The 20,519-nt window shown below is 43.1% G+C and overlaps 1 protein-coding gene across 2 annotated transcripts in view; it reads left to right on the forward strand.

The window, feature by feature from the left end:
• Positions 1 to 20,519, forward strand: part of VANGL2 (VANGL planar cell polarity protein 2) — a 67,667-nt gene that overhangs the window by 16,369 nt on the left and 30,779 nt on the right. The window contains exon 1 of one of the 2 annotated variants that reach the window (XM_072114855.1): positions 7,678 to 7,756. The exons of the other annotated variant lie outside the window; for it this stretch is intronic. The gene's annotated coding sequence lies outside the window, so the exon portion shown is untranslated. Of the gene's footprint in view, positions 1 to 7,677; positions 7,757 to 20,519 lie in introns of those variants that run through there. 2 annotated transcript variants of the gene reach the window in all.

The following is a 20,519-nucleotide window of genomic DNA, read 5'->3' on the forward strand; positions in this document are numbered from 1 at the left end:
CTCCTGTCCTCCAGCCTCCTCCTGTATCCTCCTGTCCTCCAGCCTCCTCCTGTATCCTCCTGTCCTCCAGCCTCCTCCTGTATCCTCCTGTCCTCCAGCCTCCTCCTGTATCCTCCTGTCCTCCAGCCTCCTCCTGTATCCTCCTGTCCTCCAGCCTCCTCCTGTATCCTCCTGTCCTCCAGCCTCCTCCTGTCCTCCAGCCTCCTGTAGCCTCCTGTCCTCCATCCTCCTCCTGTCCTCCATCCTCCTCCTGTAGCCTCCTGTCCTCTAGCCTCCTGTCCTCCTGTAGCCTCCTGTCCTCCAGCCTCCTCCTGTCCTCCAGCCTCCTGTAGCCCCCTGTCCTCCAGCCTCCTCCTGTATCCTCCTGTCCTCCTCCTGTAGTCTCCTGTCCTCCAGCCTCCTCCTGTATCCTCCTGTAGTCTCCTGTCCTCCAGCCTCCTCCTGTCCTCCAGCCTCCTGTCCTCTATCTTCCTGTAGCCTCCTGTCCTCCAGCCTCCTCCTGTAGCCTCCTGTCCTCCAGCCTCCTCCTGTAGCCTCCTGTCCTCCAGTCTCCTCCTGTAGCCTCCTGTCCTCTATGCTCCTCCTGTCCTCCATCCTCCTCCTGTAGCCTCCTGTCCTCCATCCTCCTCCTGTCGCTCCTGTTCTCCAGCCTCCTCCTGTCCTCCAGCCTCCTCCTGTAGCCTCCTGTCCTCAATCCTCCTCCTGTCCTCCAGCCTCCTGTCCTCCAGCCTCCTCCTGTCCTCCAGCCTCCTCCTGTAGCCTCCTGTCCTCAATCCTCCTCCTGTCCTCCAGCCTCCTCCTGTAGCCTCCTGTCCTCTATCCTCCTCCTGTAGCCTCCTGTCCTCTATCCTCCTCCTGTAGCCTCCTGTCCTCTATCCTCCTCCTGTAGCCTCCTGTCCTCTATCCTCCTCCTGTAGCCTCCTGTCCTCTATCCTCCTCCTGTAGCCTCCAGCCTCCTCCAGTAGCCTCCTGTCCTCCAGCCTCCTCCTGTATCCTCCTGTCATCTATCCTCCTCCTGTCCTCCATCCTGCTCCTGTCCTCCATCCTCCTCCTGTCCTCCATCCTCCTCCTGTCCTCCATCCTCCTCCTGTCCTCCATCCTCCTCCTGTCCTCCATCCTCCTCCTGTCCTCTAGCCTCCTCCAGTAGCCTCCTGTCCTCCAGCCTCCTCCTGTCCTCCATCCTCCTCCTGTCCTCCATCCTCCTCCTGTAGCCTCCTGTCCTCCCTCCATCCTTCTCCTGTAGCCTCCTGTCCTCCATCCTCCTCCTGTAGTCTCCTGTCCTCCAGCCTCCTCCTGTAGCCCCCTGTCCTCCAGCCTCCTCCTGTCCTTCAGCCTCCTCCTGTCCTCCAGCCTGCTCCTGTCCTCCAGCCTGCTCCTGTCCTCCAGCCTCCTCCTGTAGCCTCCTGTCCTCCAGCCTCCTCCTGTCCTCCAGCCTCCTCCTGTATCCTCCTGTCCTCCAGCCTCCTCCTGTATCCTCCTGTCCTCCAGCCTCCTCCTGTCTCCTCCTGTCCTCCAGCCTCCTCCTGTCCTCCAGCCTCCTGTAGCCTCCTGTCCTCCATCCTCCTCCTGTAGCCTCCTGTCCTCCAGCCTCCTCCTGTCCTCCAGCCTCCTCCTGTATCCTCCTGTCCTCCAGCCTCCTGTATCCTCCTGTCCTCCAGCCTCCTCCAGCCTCCTCCTGTCCTCCAGCCTCCTCCTGTATCCTCCTGTCCTCCAGCCTCCTCCTGTCCTCCAGCCTCCTGTAGCCCCCTGTCCTCCATCCTCCTCCTGTCCTCCATCCTCCTCCTGTCCTCCATCCTCCTCCTGTCCTCTAGCCTCCTGTCCTCCTGTAGCCTCCTGTCCTCCAGCCTCCTCCTGTCCTCTAGCCTCCTGTCCTCCAGCCTCCTCCTGTATCCTCCTGTCCTCCTCCTGTAGTCTCCTGTCCTCCAGCCTCCTCCTGTCCTCCAGCCTCCTGTCCTCTATCTTCCTGTAGCCTCCTGTCCTCCATCCTCCTCCTGTATCCTCCTGTCCTCCAGCCTCCTCCTGTAGCCTCCTGTCCTCCAGTCTCCTCCTGTAGCCTCCTGTCCTCTATGCTCCTCCTGTCCTCCATCCTCCTCCTGTCGCTCCTGTCCTCCAGCCTCCTCCTGTCCTCCAGCCTCCTCCTGTAGCCTCCTGTCCTCTATCCTCCTCCTGTTGCCTCCTGTCCTCTATCCTCCTCCTGTAGCCTCCTGTCCTCTATCCTCCTCCTGTAGCCTCCTGTCCTCTATCCTCCTCCTGTAGCCTCCTGTCCTCTATCCTCCTCCTGTAGCCTCCTGTCCTCTATCCTCCTCCTGTAGCCTCCTGTCCTCTATCCTCCTCCTGTAGCCTCCTGTCCTCTATCCTCCTCCTGTAGCCTCCTGTCCTCTATCCTCCTCCTGTAGCCTCCTGTCCTCTATCCTCCTCCTGTAGCCTCCTGTCCTCTATCCTCCTCCTGTAGCCTCCTGTCCTCTATCCTCCTCCTGTAGCCTCAAGCCTCCTCCAGTAGCCTCCTGTCCTCCAGCCTCCTCCTGTATCCTCCTGTCCTCCAGCCTCCTCCTGTCCTCCAGCCTCCTCCTGTCCTCCAGCCTCCTCCTGTCCTCCAGCCTCCTCCTGTCCTCCAGCCTCCTCCTGTCCTCCAGCCTCCTCCTGTCCTCCAGCCTCCTCCAGTAGCCTCCTGTCCTCCAGCCTCCTCCAGTAGCCTCCTGTCCTCCAGCCTCCTCCTGTCCTCCATCCTCCTCCTGTCCTCCATCCTCCTCCTGTCCTCCATCCTCCTCCTGTAGCCTCCTGTCCTCCCTCCATCCTCCTCCTGTAGCCTCCTGTCCTCCCTCCATCATCCTCCTGTAGCCTCCTGTCCTCCCTCCATCATCCTCCTGTAGCCTCCTGTCCTCCATCCTCCTCCTGTAGTCTCCTGTCCTCCAGCCTCCTCCTGTAGCCCCCTGTCCTCCAGCCTCTTCCTGTCCTTCAGCCTCCTCCTGTCCTCCAGCCTCCTCCTGTCCTCCAGCCTCCTCCTGTCCTCCAGCCTCCTCCTGTCCTCCAGCCTCCTCCTGTCCTCCAGCCTCCTCCTGTAGCCTCCTGTCCTCCAGCCTCCTCCTGTAGCCTCCTGTCCTTCAGCCTCCTCCTGTAGCCTCCTGTCCTCCAGCCTCCTCCAGTATCATCCTGTCCTCCAGCCTCCTTCTGTCCTCCAGCCTCCTGTAGCCCCCTGTCCTCCAGCCTCCTCCTGTCCTCCAGCCTCCTCCTGTCCTCCAGCCTCCTCCTGTAGCCTCCTGTCCTCCAGCCTCCTGTAGCCCCCTGTCCTCCAGCCTCCTCCTGTCCTCCAGCCTCCTCCTGTCCTCCAGCCTCCTCCTGTAGCCTCCTGTCCTACAGCCTCCTCCTGTAGCCTCCTCCTGTAGCCTCCTGTCCTCCAGCCTCCTCCAGTATCATCCTGTCCTCCAGCCTCCTCCTCCTGTCCCCAAGGATACCAAAATTATAGGTTTTATAATGATTTGATACTTTTACAAAAATTAAAACCTCCCCTTCATTTTGCCATCTTCTGATGCTAATAACTTTTTCATACTTCAGTGTAGGGAGCTGTGTTTGGTGTCATTTTTTGCGAGATCAGATGACATTTTCAATGTTACCATTTTTAGGACAGTCCGGCCTTTTGAACACTGTTTATTACTTTTTTATATTTTGCAAAATGGCAAAAAAAGTGTCATTTTTCACTTTTGAGTTTTTATTATTTTTTTTTTTTTAACTACAGGCACGCGGCCATTTTTTCAGATCTTCCCCGTGTCACTATAAGTGGTATAACTTTGGAGCTTCAACATATCAAAGTGATTTTGAAATTGAACTTCATGTTGATTGAAAAATGTTGCTGCTAGGTTTTGTGGATATTTAGTGTATTGATGCGGCAATATCAAATACGTGGGTTTTTTCATGATTTATCATGATGCGTTTTTGTACTTTATTTGGTATAGGGAATGTTTGTGTTTAGGGGACTTTCACTTAATAAAAACAGTTTTTAATAAAAAGTTAATTATAAGTTGGCTTTAACGTGTGATGCTCTGATCGCTTGTTCAAGCTCTTCTTCTTATAACACAGTGTAATACAGATGTAATAATACAGATGTAATAATACAGATGTAATAATACTGATGTAATAATACTGATGTAATAATACAGATGTAATAATACAGATGTAATAATACAGATGTAATAATACTGATGTAATAATACTGATGTAATAATACAGATGTAATAATACAGATGTAATAATACAGATGTAATAATACTGATGTAATAATACTGATGTAATAATACAGATGTAATAATACTGATGTAATAATACAGATGTAATAATACTGATGTAATAATACTGATGTAATAATACAGATGTAATAATACAGATGTAATAATACTGATGTAATAATACTGATGTAATAATACAGATGTAATAATACAGATGTAATAATACTGATGTAATAATACTGATGTAATAATACTGATGTAATAATACTGATGTAATAATACTGATGTAATAATACAGATGTAATAATACAGATGTAATAATACAGATGTAATAATACAGATGTAATAATACAGATGTAATAATACAGATGTAATAATACAGATGTAATAATACAGATGTATTAGACTGTGTTAAAGCCGAGTCCTGCTAGGAGGCAGAACGCAGCTCCCGGAGAGGAGCATGCAACCATCGGACCGGCACCCCCTTCCCCCGCGGTGTGTAAGGCAGCGGTCACTGGTTCCGCTAGCGTTGTGTTGTGCCTTAGCCCGATCACATATGCGTTTCCAGAGACACGCATGGGATCGGGTTATCAATTGCATCAGTTTCCCGGAAAACGCATATGCGATCGGGTGGAGGTCCCCCTGTGCGCTAGCGGTGCGTTATGAATACAACACTAGCGGAATGTGTGACCGCGGCCACAGGGGTTAACACCCGCTATCGTAGGAATCTCCGATTGCGGGTGTTAGTGATCTGGCACCGGCTCCGTTCAGCAGCCGCTGACAAAAGCGGGATGTAGGACTACGTCACACAGCATCAAGTCCTTGCCGCCCGTGACGTTGTACGTCAATGTTGGAAAGGGTTTAACCCCTTCAGGACTCAGCCTATTTTGGCCTCTAGGACGCGGCCCCACTTTTAAGAAGTTTGTTAACCCTTTAGGTGTTTTATAGGGGTTAAAACAAAATGGAGGTGCAGTCTGCAAATTGTAATATTTTTTCACAATACATTCATTTTGGGTGGAAAATCAAACATTTATAATGGGTTAAATGAAAAAAAGGCTCCACAAAGTTTGTTACCCAATTTCTCCCGAGTACACGGATACCCCATATGTGGTGGTAACCTGCTGTATGGGCGCACGGCCGGCATAGAAGGGAAGGAGGCGCCATCCAGATCAGATCTGCTATGTCACATTGTACAGGCTATAATTTTTTGTTTTGTTTTTTTAATGTGGACCTATAGGGGCTTATTTCTTTTGCCACATGAGATGCACTTTTCTGGGACGTAATTTTGGGGCATCTATAGCTAATTGGTGAGATTTTATTAACTCTTTGTTGGTGGAGGAAATGAAAATCATCAATTTTTAGGAAGTTTTTTTTTGTTGTTTTTTTTTTGTCCGTTAACCATACCATGAAAATAGTATATTATTTTTATTCTATGGGTCTCCACGATTACGAAAATACCTCATTTATATAGATTTATTTTTTTTTCCCATTTTTACTAAACAAAAAGTAATTTGGTGAAAATGTTGTTAATTTTAGCATCACCGTCTTTCATATGTATAACTTTTTTATTTTTCGCCTCACAAATCTGGTGAAGGGCTTATTTTTTGCGAGAAGGATTGTTCTTTTTAGTGGTCTATTTTAGAGTGCATAACATTTTTTAATCACTTTTTAGAGCATTTTTATATGGTTTTAATTAAAAATTATCTTTTTTTTTGGAGCGTTTTGGGTTTTTTTTTTTTTACAGGGTTTACTTAGCGGATCTAATAACGATTCTGTTTTATTAGGCAGATTGTCACGGACGCAGCGTTACCAAATATGTGGGGTTTTGTGTATTTTATTCAATTTTACTGAATAAAAACTAATTTGGAGAAAATCTTGTTCATTTTAGCATCACCATCTTTTTATATGCAGAACTTTTTTATTTTTCGACTGACAAATCTGTTTAAGGGCTTATTTTTTGTGAGAAGTTGTTCTTTTTAGTGGGCTTATTTTCGAGTGCAGAACATTTTTTTTTATCACTTTTTAGAGCATTATTTAAAGGTATTAATTAAAAATGAAAGTTTTTTGCGTTTTTTTCTCCGTCGTTTACCGTGCAGGTTCAGTAACGATTCTTTTTTATTATACAGATTGTTACGGACGCAGCAATAGCAAATATGTGGAAGGGTTTTGTGTTTTTGTGTGTTTTATACTTAAGTGTTTTTATGGGAAAGTGACATTTTAGGGGCTTATATTTTTATGTATTTTTTTATTTATTCTAATGTGTAAACGTTAGTGTTTATACATGCTTTTACTTTTCCATACCTGAACCAGTGATGCTCGGATGGTTCGCTGGTTCAAGTCCAATACACTGCTCTACAATACAATACATTGTAGAGCAGTGTAAACTGTCTGAGCGTGCAGACGCATGCGCAGACAGTTTACGGTCAGACCCGGAAGGGGTCTGACTGGCAGGGAGATTGTGCAGCTCCAGGGCACTTGCCAGTCCTCGGGGCTGCCCAGAAGAGGAACACCCTTACACGCCGCAGTCATGCTTGACCGCGGCGTGTAAGGGGTTAACACCCGCGATTGGAGTTGGCTCCGATCGTGGGTGTTACAGCGCGGTGTCCGTTCGTGAGCCGGTGCCAGAAGCGGGACGCTATACTACGTCCCGGTGCGCTAAGTATCTAGCCGCAGGGACGTAGTATAACGTCCAGGTGCGTCTAGGGGTTAATAGCTCGGTGTGGAGAAGGGCAAAATAATTATTTCAGGGCTTGTATGTCACAAAGCTGCCATACAAGTCCTGATAGAGGTCTTCTGTCACACACTGACTTGTACCTGTGCATGATGTCTTTGACTGTCCTACCTCATGATGGTAGATGCTCCTAATAGAGGTCTGTAGCTGCTGGAGGGGGGGCACATCCCACAAGCTGCTGCTATCTCTCCTCTGCGATGCCCCCCTCCCCCTGCACAGCTTCAGGAGAAGGAGCAGAGGCGTCTCCAAATCCATGGCCGGGTCACACAGCAGCACCCCCCATGATGATTCCTCCTCACACAGGGGGAGGAGAGGGGCTCTGCTGTGCTGTGCTGTGCTGTGCCGTGCAGAGCTGGGAGCTCAGACAGCAGCCACTCTCCAGGTGACCCCCCCTGATGATACCTCCTCACACATCACGGCAGCACACACAGGGGGAGGAGGAGGAGGGGCTGTGCAGAGCTGGGAGCAGAGCTCGCGTTATCTCCTGTCTCTGCAGTCAGTGTCCCGGGACCAGGAGACGGGACAAAGTCTCTTGGCCCGGGAAAAAGCGTAACAAATCGTGATAACCTCTTAACCTCCCGGGGCGGCGGGACAGGGCTAAAAAATCGTGAAAGTCCCGCCGAAACCGGGACGGTTGGGAGGTATGCATTGCTGTCTGTGAGGCCTAGTGATATTAAGGGTGATTTTGAAGCCTTGCTAGATTTGCCATTCTGACTTATTTTATGAAGAATTTTCTGTGGTCCATGCACATTTTACTGTGTACAGAGGCAGTTTCTTTTGTTCTAAGCTGTATGTTGAACTTGAGGTGAGATGAGTCTGACAATGCTGGGTTGCTTTTCTCAGGCAGTGCATGCCATCTGTTCTGTTGTCTCCCTCCTTTACACAGCTGAATTCTCCTATTAGAAGGTCATTCCTACAACTACTGATAAGATGTAGGAAACCATAGGCGCATGGTTATTTAGAGATGTGGTCATGTGAGAGTTGCTTTAAAACTGTTGGATTACCGCAACACAATCCCTATAGGAAGTTATATGTTCATCATTTTTATCATTCCAAGACAAAACATCTGGTTGGATATGTACAAGAATACAACTACTATAACACTGCCCCCTATGTACAAGAATACAACTACTATAACACTGCCCCCTATGTACAAGAATATAACTACTATAATACTGCCCCCTATGTACAAGAATACAACTACTAAAATGTTGCCCCCTATGTACAAGAATATAACTACTATAATACTGCCCCCCATGTACAAGAATATAACTACTATAATACTGCCCCCTATGTACAAGAATACAACTACTATGATGTTGCCCCCTATGTACAAGAATAGAACTACTATGATGTTGCCCCCTATGTACAAGAATAGAACTACTATAATACTGCCCCTATGTACAAGAATAGAACTACTATAATACTGCCCCCTATGTACAAGAATAGAACTACTATAATACTGCCCCCTATGTACAAGAATAGAACTACTATAATACTGCCCCCTATGTACAAGAATAGAACTACTATAATACTGCCCCCTATGTACAAGAATAGAACTACTATAATACTGCCCCCTATGTACAAGAATAGAACTACTATAATACTGCCCCCTATGTACAAGAATAGAACTACTATAATACTGCCCCCTATGTACAAGAATAGAACTACTATAATACTGCCCCCTATGTACAAGAATAGAACTACTATAATACTGCCCCCTATGTACAAGAATAGAACTACTATAATACTGCCCCTATGTACAAGAATAGAACTACTATAATACTGCCCCTATGTACAAGAATAGAACTACTATAATACTGCCCCCTATGTACAAGAATAGAACTACTATAATACTGCCCCCTATGTACAAGAATAGAACTACTATAATACTGCCTCCTATGTACAAGAATATAACTAATATAATACTGCCCCTATGTACAAGAATATAACTACTATAATACTGCCCCCTATGTACAAGAATATAACTATTATAATACTGCCCCCTATGTACAAGAATATAACTACTATAATACTGCCCCTATGTACAAGAATATAACTATCATAATACTGCCCCCTATGTACAAGAATATAACTACTATAATACTGCCCCCTATGTACAGGAATATAACTACTATAATACTGCCCCTATGTACAAGAATATAACTATCATAATACTGCCCCCTATGTACAAGAATATAACTACTATAATACTGCCTCCTATGTACAAGAATATAACTACTACAATACTGCCCCCTATGTACAAGCATATAACTACTATAATACTGCCCCCTATGTACAAGAATAGAACTACTATAATACTGCCCCTATGTACAAGAATAGAACTACTATAATACTGCCCCCTATGTACAAGAATAGAACTACTATAATACTGCCCCCTATGTACAAGAATAGAACTACTATAATACTGCCCCTATGTACAAGAATAGAACTACTATAATACTGCCCCTATGTACAAGAATAGAACTACTATAATACTGCCCCTATGTACAAGAATAGAACTACTATAATACTGCCCCTATGTACAAGAATAGAACTACTATAATACTGCCCCCTATGTACAGGAATAGAACTACTATAATGTTGCACGCTGTTTAATGGATTTAGGTTATGAGAATTTTCACAGTTCAATATTTGCTTATGGCGTCAGTATTTAGTACAGCTTGGCATAGGGCTTCGCTCTGCTCCCAGGCCTCAGTGAATGTGTTTTTGATGAAGGTTTCGCTTTGTTAATTGACCTTTTTGCATCTATTGATATTATTGATCACATGATAATCCTCCTTCCATCTCGCGGACATTTCTTTCTCATTTCCGTAACCTTGGGTGGTTTATTGAGAGCTGAAGTTCTCCGGAGAGCTATATAAAGGGCCGTCTCTCCGAGGCGCGAGATACGGCAGGCAGAGGATGGACACCATTGTTTGTTTGCGTTCAGATCCAATTAGGGCGACCTTCGCTCAGATGGTTAATCTCGTCTGGTAAGCGCCTGTGTTGTAGATCCATCGTACGTGCCTTGCAGTGACTTGTATATACAGTCCGCGCGGCACACATGATGAACGTTACACGGAAACTTGTCGAACCAGCTTGGAGCTTTTGTTTACCGATGGCCGCCTTCTGACTCTGTATTATATTTCTATAATCCAGCAATAGCAACGTGCACAGTTCTGGAAACAAATCAAAACACAATATAGAAACATTTTTTAAAAAACTTTTTTAAATTGACTTGCTGTAGAGGCTTAGTTTTCTCCAGTCAATTTTTTTTTGTGATGTGATAGGGGCCACCACCTTATTTGGAAGCCCGTACGGCCGGTATCTCTGATATGTGCTGACATCTAATGAGGCCAACAACAATTTTCTTCCGAAACGGTCTTCCGACCCAATAGCTCTTGCGAATGAGACTTGGATGGGAGAGCAAGTGAAGAGTGTAGGTACTTAAGTATGCCGCTGACACCTGCCCTACTGTATGGCTACCTTCATGGGTCCCCTCGAAGGGCCCTCCAAAATTGGTCAGTTTGGCCAATTGTTATCTTTTATGTAAATCTCTGCTACGTGTACTACTCCTGGCACACAACAATGAGTAATAGGAGACAAATGTGGAAATATTTGATCTTCAGACGGACCCATCCTGGGAATAATTCTCCTCGAAATGTAATTTTTTTGATTTTTACCTTTTTCCATGACCCAACGGAAGTAAGCAGTGGACCCCTTTTTCATATTCGATATCCCAATCCACAGATAAGCAAAAATTTGGTCAGAACAATCTTGAACCAGTATGCAGTCAGATCTTGATTTCCAAAAAAACGGAATTCCTCAAAACAATAAGACCCTGGCTCCTTTCTCTTACTCCTCGCTAGATTGGCCGGGATAAGTGCTTCAGTCTGGTGAGAAGGATTATTGTGTGTATTTTTTCTAGGATAGACGACACCTCAGAGTAATTATAGATAAATGCTCCTTTGTAAACAATGTGAGCAGAGACGGCAAATTGGGTGTTACCCCCCCCCCCCCCCCCTTCATGTGTTAACTTTTGTTGAGTTGAATATGTCTCAACAAGATCATGTGCAGGCGGGCTCCACCTTTTTGAGGTATGACGTAAGGGATCTCCGACCAGACAATGGAAAAGTTACAGCAGAGGCTTCTTGTTGAGGGTGACGTCTACAGGCTGCTTTCCTTTTTTTTCGCTGGTGTGTTTGGATTTCGGGGTCTATTGTAAGATTTTGTGACTTTGTGTGATGATACATTTTCTACGCCTGAACTAGAGAGGAGTTGGTGGGTACATTTGTGGGTGCTTATGGCGGGTGTGGCCCAGGCTACATATACTAATTATCTTCAAACTTTTGGGTGTAGGAACTTTCACTACAGTTTTTGAAAAAAAAAAAGTTGACCTAGACTTTCCTGTAGGTAAAATCATCTAGGCTCATAGCCTGAAGAGACCTTGACTTAACTTTTAAGGTTCCTTTTGCCCAAATTTGAAAGCTGTAATTGGTCTTCACTTATTTTTGTATCTTCTTAAAGAGCAGAAGACCATTTAGGCCTTCTCCAACCTTGAGGGCCACGATGTGACTGCCCAGTGAGAGCAGACTGTGCCAACAGTGCCAGGACCAGAAGGCCGCCGAGGATGAGGTCCACTTCCAACTGCATTGTTCCAAATACTCAGCAGTGAGGGATACTCCCTCTTAGGAGACTCTCAGATCTTCTCCATGGAGGAGGGATAGAAGATCTCCATCCTGCTGGGGGAGAACACAATGGCCATAGCCACACAATACGTCACTGGTTGCCATAGGCTGAGAGATGTGCGATAGACCAGGGACTGAGACCTATGACACCATGGACTAGAATAACCCCCCATGACCCCGCACCCCACCTTATTCCCTACAATCTTATATTTTATAAATGCTTTGGCAATGCTAACTTGTGTTTGGTCCTGCTAATAAAGATTCTTTGAATTGAATCGATATAACATTGCTTGGCATGGAACGTGGTAATATGGTAAAACTGACCAATGAAGAGGTAGCTTGTTCAAAAACGGGATCGGGAAAAGTTGTGTAGAATTTATGGCAATTTTCTTTAATGTTTATTTACCGGAGTATTTGTATGGCTGGAGTAAGACTTGTGTATTAGTGACGGGGGTGTTATGCTATTCTTTTGTAGTGAATGTCGCCTGGTGACATCATGCAGCCATCGAGGCTTGCGCCCTCCTGCGATCTGTCAAAGTCTTCATCTTTTACCTGTTGTCGGAGCTGTCCCGCTTCATTACAGGCTCCTCGCTGTGATCCCGCGCAGAACAGCACGACGCTTCTACTTGCAGACATGTAGCAGGATGGCGTCTCTGAGGGAAATTGGACTTGATGCCTTTAGTTAAAATGCAAAACAAAATTGCTAATTTTTTAAATTTTTTTTATTTTTTTGTATAATTAGGAGTAATCGTTTATAACGCAGATATTTCGAGATTTGATTTATCGGAAAATTCCAACCCATTTTGTTGAGTTATGATTGAGTGGAAGCACCAGAGGAGGCTTTTAATTCTTAATTTTTTTTTTCCGAAACATTATGGGCCATTTAACTCCTTGGCACTAAACATCCATTCCCAAGTCTGTGAGATGCCACCTTCCCTGGCACAGACTCCGTGAGGGTTACAGGGCCCTGCGTGTACAGCTGCACTGTTTGTTTATTCAGACTTGTCTTTTTAAGATTTGTCTCCATGTGTTCCTTGGTTAACCAAATTTTTGGTGTTTGGGAGGGGGGAGGGGTGTGGAAGATCTCATTGTGTGGTTCCTTCTTTCATCTTGGCTGGCTAATGTCAGATCTGCTTGTGTGTATTGCAGGCAGGAATCCCATGGAGAGCGTGTTGGGTGAGGGGGTTGGAGTTTCTTCAGGGGGCATCTACTGAGGTCTGGACATTGCATGAGAGAGAGAGAGTGATGGATTACACCAAATAGTTTTTAGTGTAATGGAAGCAGCTGGCCTTCTCCACAGGATAGCAGGTCGAAATGGCTCTGTCCTTGGCTACATGTTGCCTTTTGTATCGCTCGCTAATTTTTAATGAAGGAAACAGCCAAAATCCTGAATTCGGAATCCGGAATCAAGTCTTGTTCTGCGATGCAAAGTTTTTACAAAAATCGTGTCCCTGTATTTGATCTTGACTGTCCATTTTTGTTCACAAGCCTTCTGGTGGACTTCGAATAATTTTTTTATCTTCCTTCTTTTACTGAACAAAATGTAAATTTTTGGTAAGAAAATTTTGTTTTTGAAAAAATGAAAGTAATTTTCCAAACACAGAATACTTTTTGCAGTCACTAATTTTCCTGTTTTTGGAAATTTGGTCAATTTGTGAAGACCTAAACCAATTTGTAAGTTGTATTAAGCTTAGAAAATTTTTGAAAGACAATTTTTTTGGTCTTTTTTTCTGTAAGTAGAACTTTATTGTATATTAACCCATGAACAAAATGTACATTTTTGTAAACTCTAAAACAATTTTATAAGCGTGGAATAACTTTTTGCAAATGACCAGATCGTGACTCGGCATGTTTATGACTTTTGAGTAGGTGTCCGTATAAACCCATTAAGGAAACCCAATTCTCAGCTGATTCCTTCTTGGCTCCGGTTCCAAGTCATCTTTCTCTCTTGAACAGAAGCTATAGACAGGTAACAACAGGCCTGGGATTAATCAGAAGAGCGTTCGCTGAAAGATTTGATTGCCACGACGAGATCATAACCGTCTTTAATTCTCTGTGTAGCAAATCGTCCCTTTGCAGAGAGGATTTTTGGCTAGAGTGTATTATTTGCGCTCTTGTAATTCCTAAATCTCCTCATAATTATAGTTCAGACTATAAGAAGGTTAGTCATTTGATGGAAAGAATTAGATGTGCAGATCCAATATGTTTTCTTGTTTTCTTATATCTCTTAATACGGAGAATCTTAAGTCGTGGATCAAGTCGGGGAATGATGGGTCTTGAAGAACTTGGATTATAGAGTCGGTGTGTCGTTCACACAGCAACTGGCTTGGATACATTTTGACGAGGAAGGAGACGCTCTTCTCAGGAGAGAACTTCTCCAACCTGCACCTTATTATGGCTGCCACAACATTGGTTCCGGTTTTGGGTTGCCCATATCTTCAAACTTTTAGTGCTCCTTGGGATTGTCTTGACTGTGGACTTAGAACAAGTCAGAGACAACAAAAAGTTCAACTTCATTCTTACCCCCAACTTCCACAAGGGGCCTTCCGGATATCTGTAAATGCTATTGGCCAACTCTTGTTTCTTCCCGACTACCCCACCAAACAGAGGTGTGATGGTCAAAGGGCAGGAAGTTGGGGGTCTGCAGGTTAAGATCTCCACTACTCATCCTCCTTATCTCTTCTGACAACCCTTTATCAACAGTGCCAACAGTTGCAAGAAAGATGTTCACCGAGGAACCTACTGAGCATCATAGTTCCAGAAAATCAGGCCAACCAGACCTTTCCAGGACATATCAGACCATGTGCGTAAAAAGAACCAGCCTCGAAATTCAATATGTCTAATCGTGATCTCTTGGTAGTCTTTGGGTGGTTGACGCAACTTTTTTTTTTTCTTTGAGTATATCTATAGAAGAAAACCAGGCAAACTATCCTTGACGCCCTCAACATTAAAAATAGAGAGACTTCTCCTCGAAGATACAACCGATTCTTCACAACTTTGTTTCAGTTGCTTAAAGAAACTCTCCAAGATGAGGTTAGAAGTAGATGACTCGTTTCCAGTTGTCCGTGTGTGACCGTAAGATACTAAGCATTAGACCACTTTGTTTTATAAACACGGCAGATGGTTTATCCTTCATGTAAACTCTCATCATAGTTCCCTGAAACAAGTGGAAACGTTCTGTGTCACGGCCTGGTAGAACTAGACCACGAAAGACCATTTCAACCCCCAGAAAATTAGCCATGTTGACTTCTATTTTTCATTGACTGGTAGTCCTCTCCGACTTCTGAGCTTGTAGGGACTACCGTTCATCGTTATTCTCCTTTTTTCTAATTTCAATAGAGACCAATTGTTCGTCAATGTCTGATATGTCCTGGAAAGGTCTGGTTGGCCTGATTTTCTGGAACTATGATACTCAGTAGGTTCCTCGGTGAACATCTTTCTCGCAACTGTTGGCACTGTTGAAAAAGGGCTGTCAGAAGGGATAAGGAGGATGAGTAGTGGAGATCTTAACCTGCAGACCCCCAACTTCCTGCCCTTTTGACCTGCCCTCTTAAAAAATAAGTAGAGATGATTCTCCCCTTCTAACAACTTCAGTATCGTCTATCAATGTTTGCCGTTGCCTCTTGTCCACAGTTTCTTGGCGTAGAATCCGTTTAGAAATTCGGTAAACTCGAAAACCAGTCATCCACTCTGTTTTTGACCTCCTAAACTCATTGATGTTTTTTTTTTTTTCTACAAAACCCAACACAATTTTTTTTTTTTTTTTCAACGACTGTTTTTGTCCCTGCAGCTCTGTTTTATGTATATCATGTCAGGAGTGATGGCAGACACTGGATAATGTCATTCTACAGGCATGTTAGGTAATTGGTAGTAATTACATAAGAAAGGGTATTCTCAGGGCAAGGTTTTTTTTTTACTACACTATGTAAGAGAAGATTTTTTGTTTGATAAGTTCTGCAAATTTTCTTTTTAATCTTTGGTTTTCTATACTTGGCCTTTTTGAACGGAGGTGAATTTTTAGATCCCCCCCCCCCTATGGGAAAGTTGTTGAAGGCCTTGTGCTGGATATCTTGTACCTTACAAGATAACCTCTTCTGCCGTGACCAGAGCATGAACCTGGTGCTAGAAGTGGTCTGCTGATACGACTCATTTACCGTGCAAGTTTGCTAATACATGCGCCGTGCAATGTACACAGGATGTAAATTCTGTCTGGAAAACCATGTGATGAGCAGGAATAGAAAAAGATCAATGTTGGGGGATCTTGGAAGACCAGGATATGATCGATAGGTCTACACATGGCTAAAAATTCTTTAGATTCCCCACCACTACTGTACCAACATTCAATGGGTCCGGCCCTTACTTCCTGTTCCTGTCCCGACACTTAGGAAGTAGCTGATATGATCTGACCATTTAGGAAATTCTAGAAACTTTGGTTCTTCCAGTCAATGGCCGACGGTATAGAACTTATAGGACTTTCGGAATTCCCAGTGGATCAACTTCTTCTGATGGAGTCGGAATTTATTTCCCTAGCCCCCACTGTTCTAGGGCAGTTGGTGCCATTATTATTGCCACCCGATATGCTAATTTGTTCTTCTACTGCCAAGTGGGCGGTTCCAGGATTTAAGCTTCAGTCCAGGACAACCCACATGACCTCATGTCTTGTGTTTTTTATTTTAATTTTTTTCCCCAGTAAATGCCCTCTTAGTTCTTGACAAGGTTTGTCTAATGAGTTTCTCCGTCCCTCACTCATGGTGCTAGAAAGTTGTAAAGTTTGTACAATCCCTGCCAGTGTTTTTTTGCTTCTACAAGGGTGAAAGGTTCATGCCCCCGGGCGTTGGAATGAACAGAACGGTAGAACAATACGAGATTATACCCTGGCAGCCTTGACGTTGTTAAACATGAGTCGCTACAGAATTTCTCTGATTTAGGGTGATATGGCTGATGGTTCTAGTCCCGGGATTGGTTCCCGAGGCGGCTGTTGGCAAGGTTGCATTTTATTGGCTCGCTATGAGTGATGTGTCTGTATTGTTACTATATACAATACCGTAGTGTTAGGGGATTTTGGTACAATTCCTTTAAGTGTTTTACTATCTTAAAGGAAAAGTAACTACGTTTCTTTATGCTCTCAGTCCTTTAATGAGCGCTAGATGCAAAATCTAGGCCCCATGGTGATAAATCATACTAATGCCATTGCATTAGATTGTGGTTTGATACATTCCTATGGGGGTTTTAGAAAAATATTTCCTGGGAATGTATGACTTTGTAATGACTGCTAAAAAAAAAAAAATCACTATCATAAATTATACCCCTCCCCTGAATAACATTCACTATTCTGCCACTGTCATTTTATGGAAATGTACAGTATTCCTTTAAGGCTCCTCCCCTAAACTTTGATGGACTTGACAAATGCAACTTTAATTAAAATTTACATAACCTGCAGAGATCCAGCTTTAAGGGTTCTTTTACGTAAGTAGAAACACTTTTTTATTTTAAAGGTAAAAGTCTTAAAGGGGTAGTCAATTGTAAAAGGATACAAGGGGCAAAAAGAATTCTACTTCCTCTTTCTGTTGCGACACACAGGAAGTACAAAAATTCTAGAATTTTGTTTCGGCCAATCAATGGCACAAATTAGAGTATCTTTTCACCATCCCTATCATCAGGGGTCTTCTTTTTGCTTTACTAGGTGTTGCACCTTTTAATACAATTTGTTTTTAAATCCCCATCATTAAGCCTAGTGCAGTTAGTGCCGTTCTGTCAGGTGGGCTCTCCCAGGAAGTCTGCTCTAGTCTAGGAACTTCCCAAAAGAAGGAAGGAGAAGGAGTGCCTTATTGGCATGTATTCTAAGCGGGCAACGGAGAAAAAAAACATTTCTGATTTACTCCAGAATCGGTGAAGTATAACCAAAGAGATCGTGCCAAAAGTAAGGTAAATCTAGGCGGTGACATTTTATATTCCTGGCACTTTTAACATATTTTAGAATTTTTTACAATTGGCAAATTTTTACTGATCGTTAACGGTTTCAATATAATTTTTTAATATTTTTTCCTTTTTTTTTTTTTATTTTTTTATTTTGTGCTTCAGCTGGCAATGATCCTTTTTTTTTTTTTTTTTTTTTGTTTTTTTTTTTTTTTTTATTTTGTACTATTAGGCTAGGGATTTTTTTTTTTTTTTTTTCTCCCTGGACATTAATTTATCTAAGGAGGTTTTTAATTTTTAGAATACAACGCAAGAATTTTTTAATTTTAGTTGACTTCGTACTAATAGTATTTTGCATCCGTTGTTTTTTGGAATGTCTGGCTCGGGAGATGCCATAGTTTTTAGTGGGATTTTCGGTATTGTCTGAGACAAAAGGCTTTTGATCTTGGTGTTGAAATTTCCCATAATCCTCCGCTTTAGTGTTTTTCGGTAAGATTTATTACATATACAGAATCACCTTATCAATTATTTACAATGTGCCAGCCTGGCTTCCCCAGGGCCGGATGAGGCCTACCCCATCAAAATCTCAAAAAACCTTGCTTTACAATAATAATAGAATATTTCTCCTACACACTGGATGTAGAATCCTTTTCCCGCACAGCAGTAATGGAGTCCTTGTGGGATTGGAAGGCTTGAATATTAATGGCTCGTAGTCTGCGCTGCGCTCTATAATCTACCACGCTTAATGAGTCCTGTCAGCCGGCGCTTTTCAGGCTGGGCCTGTGTGTATTCCAGGATTTTCGAAAGCTAATTTGAGACAAAATGAGCATAAAAATGAAATAAAATCAAAATTTTTAAAAATGTTTTTAAATTTTTTAAAAAATTGTGACTTGCAAACAAAATATTTAGAGTAGAAATAAAAAACAAACCACAAAAAAATCTACAAATTCCAAACATTGACTATTGTTTAGGATTAGGATTGCCAGATCTCTGGCCACGGGTGGACCTACAGAGACGCCCCATAAATCTTGTACTGTTCCAGACGGTAGGAGAGAAGGGAAAACTCCCGTGACATATGACTGTTTATAGTAATGTTCCTCGCCTCCCCCCAGCTGTGTACTCCCAGCTTTTCTAATAGCAAAAAAAAAAAAAATTAGAGAGATTTTTTATTTTTTGCTTTTGTGTGTGCTTTTTTTTTTTTTTTTTTTTTAATTTTTAATTCTTTTTCCAAAAAAAATTACAATTTTCAGCTGTTTGCTGATTTTTGTTGCTTTTAAGTACAATTTTGAAAGAGTGTTTTTTGTTTTTTTTCTTCTACTTATCACCATAAAATGAAGTAAAGCGAATGTTGACATAATTTGCCCTTTACCCTTCATCTTTTTGGAACTAAAATTCGAATAATAAAAAAAATTCTGAGTTTTTCTAAATCCATATTTTTCACTTGCATTGTAAATATAATTTATTCGAATAAAAAAAAAAAAAAAAAAAATAGAATTCGGAAAGTTCTTCTAAATCCATATTATTTTTCACTTGCATTGTAGATATAATTTATTTGTTTCATTTTTAATTTTACATCCATATTTTTAATATTTTTCAATACATTATCTTTAAATTTTTTAGACATTCTTACATTATTTGAATCTTTCTCCTATTTTTTTTTTTTTCCCCCCCAACCAATTGAAGTGAATTTTATTAGTTTCAGGCTACATTGACGGCCAACAAAAGCCCTGTGGAGAAGGACAATATTTTAGTGCTTTCTGTGGGTGGTGATAATGTTGTGACAATGGGCTTAAGAATTGCTAATGTCCCGTCCTCCCTGGCTAGAAATTAAATTTATTGCTCCCTGAGTGGGTTATGGAGATCTGTGGCCTGAAAGGGAAAAGGAAGGGGGGTGGGGGCTCCTCCGTAACTTTCTCCCTCCCCTCCTGCACATGTATTCAGTGTTAAACAGACCTGACAGTGGATACAATACAACTGAGATCTGGTTCTTTCTGGATAATGCTTTTTGTAAAACCTGCCAACTTTTATTTTCCTTTTTGCGGAGGGGGGGGGGGGGTATTGGGGGGTATTTTAAAAAACTGAAATTAGATTGAATAAAATATATAAGTACCGGTAGTTATTAATTTGTGTTAATAATTGAAGCCCACAGGCTTGTAGGTAGGTAGGCCGATTTGACGGCCATTTTGTAAATATGGCCGACGATTGTTAAACCATGTCTATGACTTTACACACCTGCCAGACTGTGATCAATTGTTCAAATTGTATGGAAATTTCTCATTAAGGTAGATTTATGTCTGACACAGGCGGTCCCCTACTTAAGAACATCCGTCTTACAAACGACCCCTAGTTACAAACCGACCTCTGGTAATCGGTAAATTACTCTACCACAATGATCAGCTGTAACCGTTATCGATGGTGTCTACAATTAAGCTTTATTGTTAATACTGGTTCTTATGACAACTCAACATTTTTAAAATCCATTTGTCCCCGGGACCAAAGAAATTTTGGTTGGGGTTACAATAATAAAATTTACAGTTTCGACTTGCCTACAAAATCAACTTAAGAACAAACCTACAGAACCGATCTTGTACGTAACCTGGGGACTTCCTGTACTGTATAGACAGTTCTGCTGATTCTATTCGCAATGTGGGGAGAAAAATATAGAGATTCGGTGTGTGGAAATCCAACCTACATCTTTATTCTTCATCATGGAGCCCAAACCCCCATATTCATAAGTAATTTGGTGTCACCTACCTGCAGGATCAGCCTATTTGGTTCTTATGATCTTCCTTCAGTAGATCTCATTCCTCATGTCTACTCTAAGGCGTAAGTTCTAACTCGTAAAGAAGCTACATCCTCCATTTCTAGCTTCTTGAGGGTCTCTGGCCTTTTCTTATAAACCTAGGAGAGGCAACCATTTTGAATCCATGAAATGGGGACATGACGTGGTCATCTGGTGAT

Source organism: Engystomops pustulosus, chromosome 7, assembly GCF_040894005.1.
Source record: "Engystomops pustulosus chromosome 7, aEngPut4.maternal, whole genome shotgun sequence".
Taxonomy (NCBI): Eukaryota; Metazoa; Chordata; class Amphibia; order Anura; family Leptodactylidae; genus Engystomops; species Engystomops pustulosus.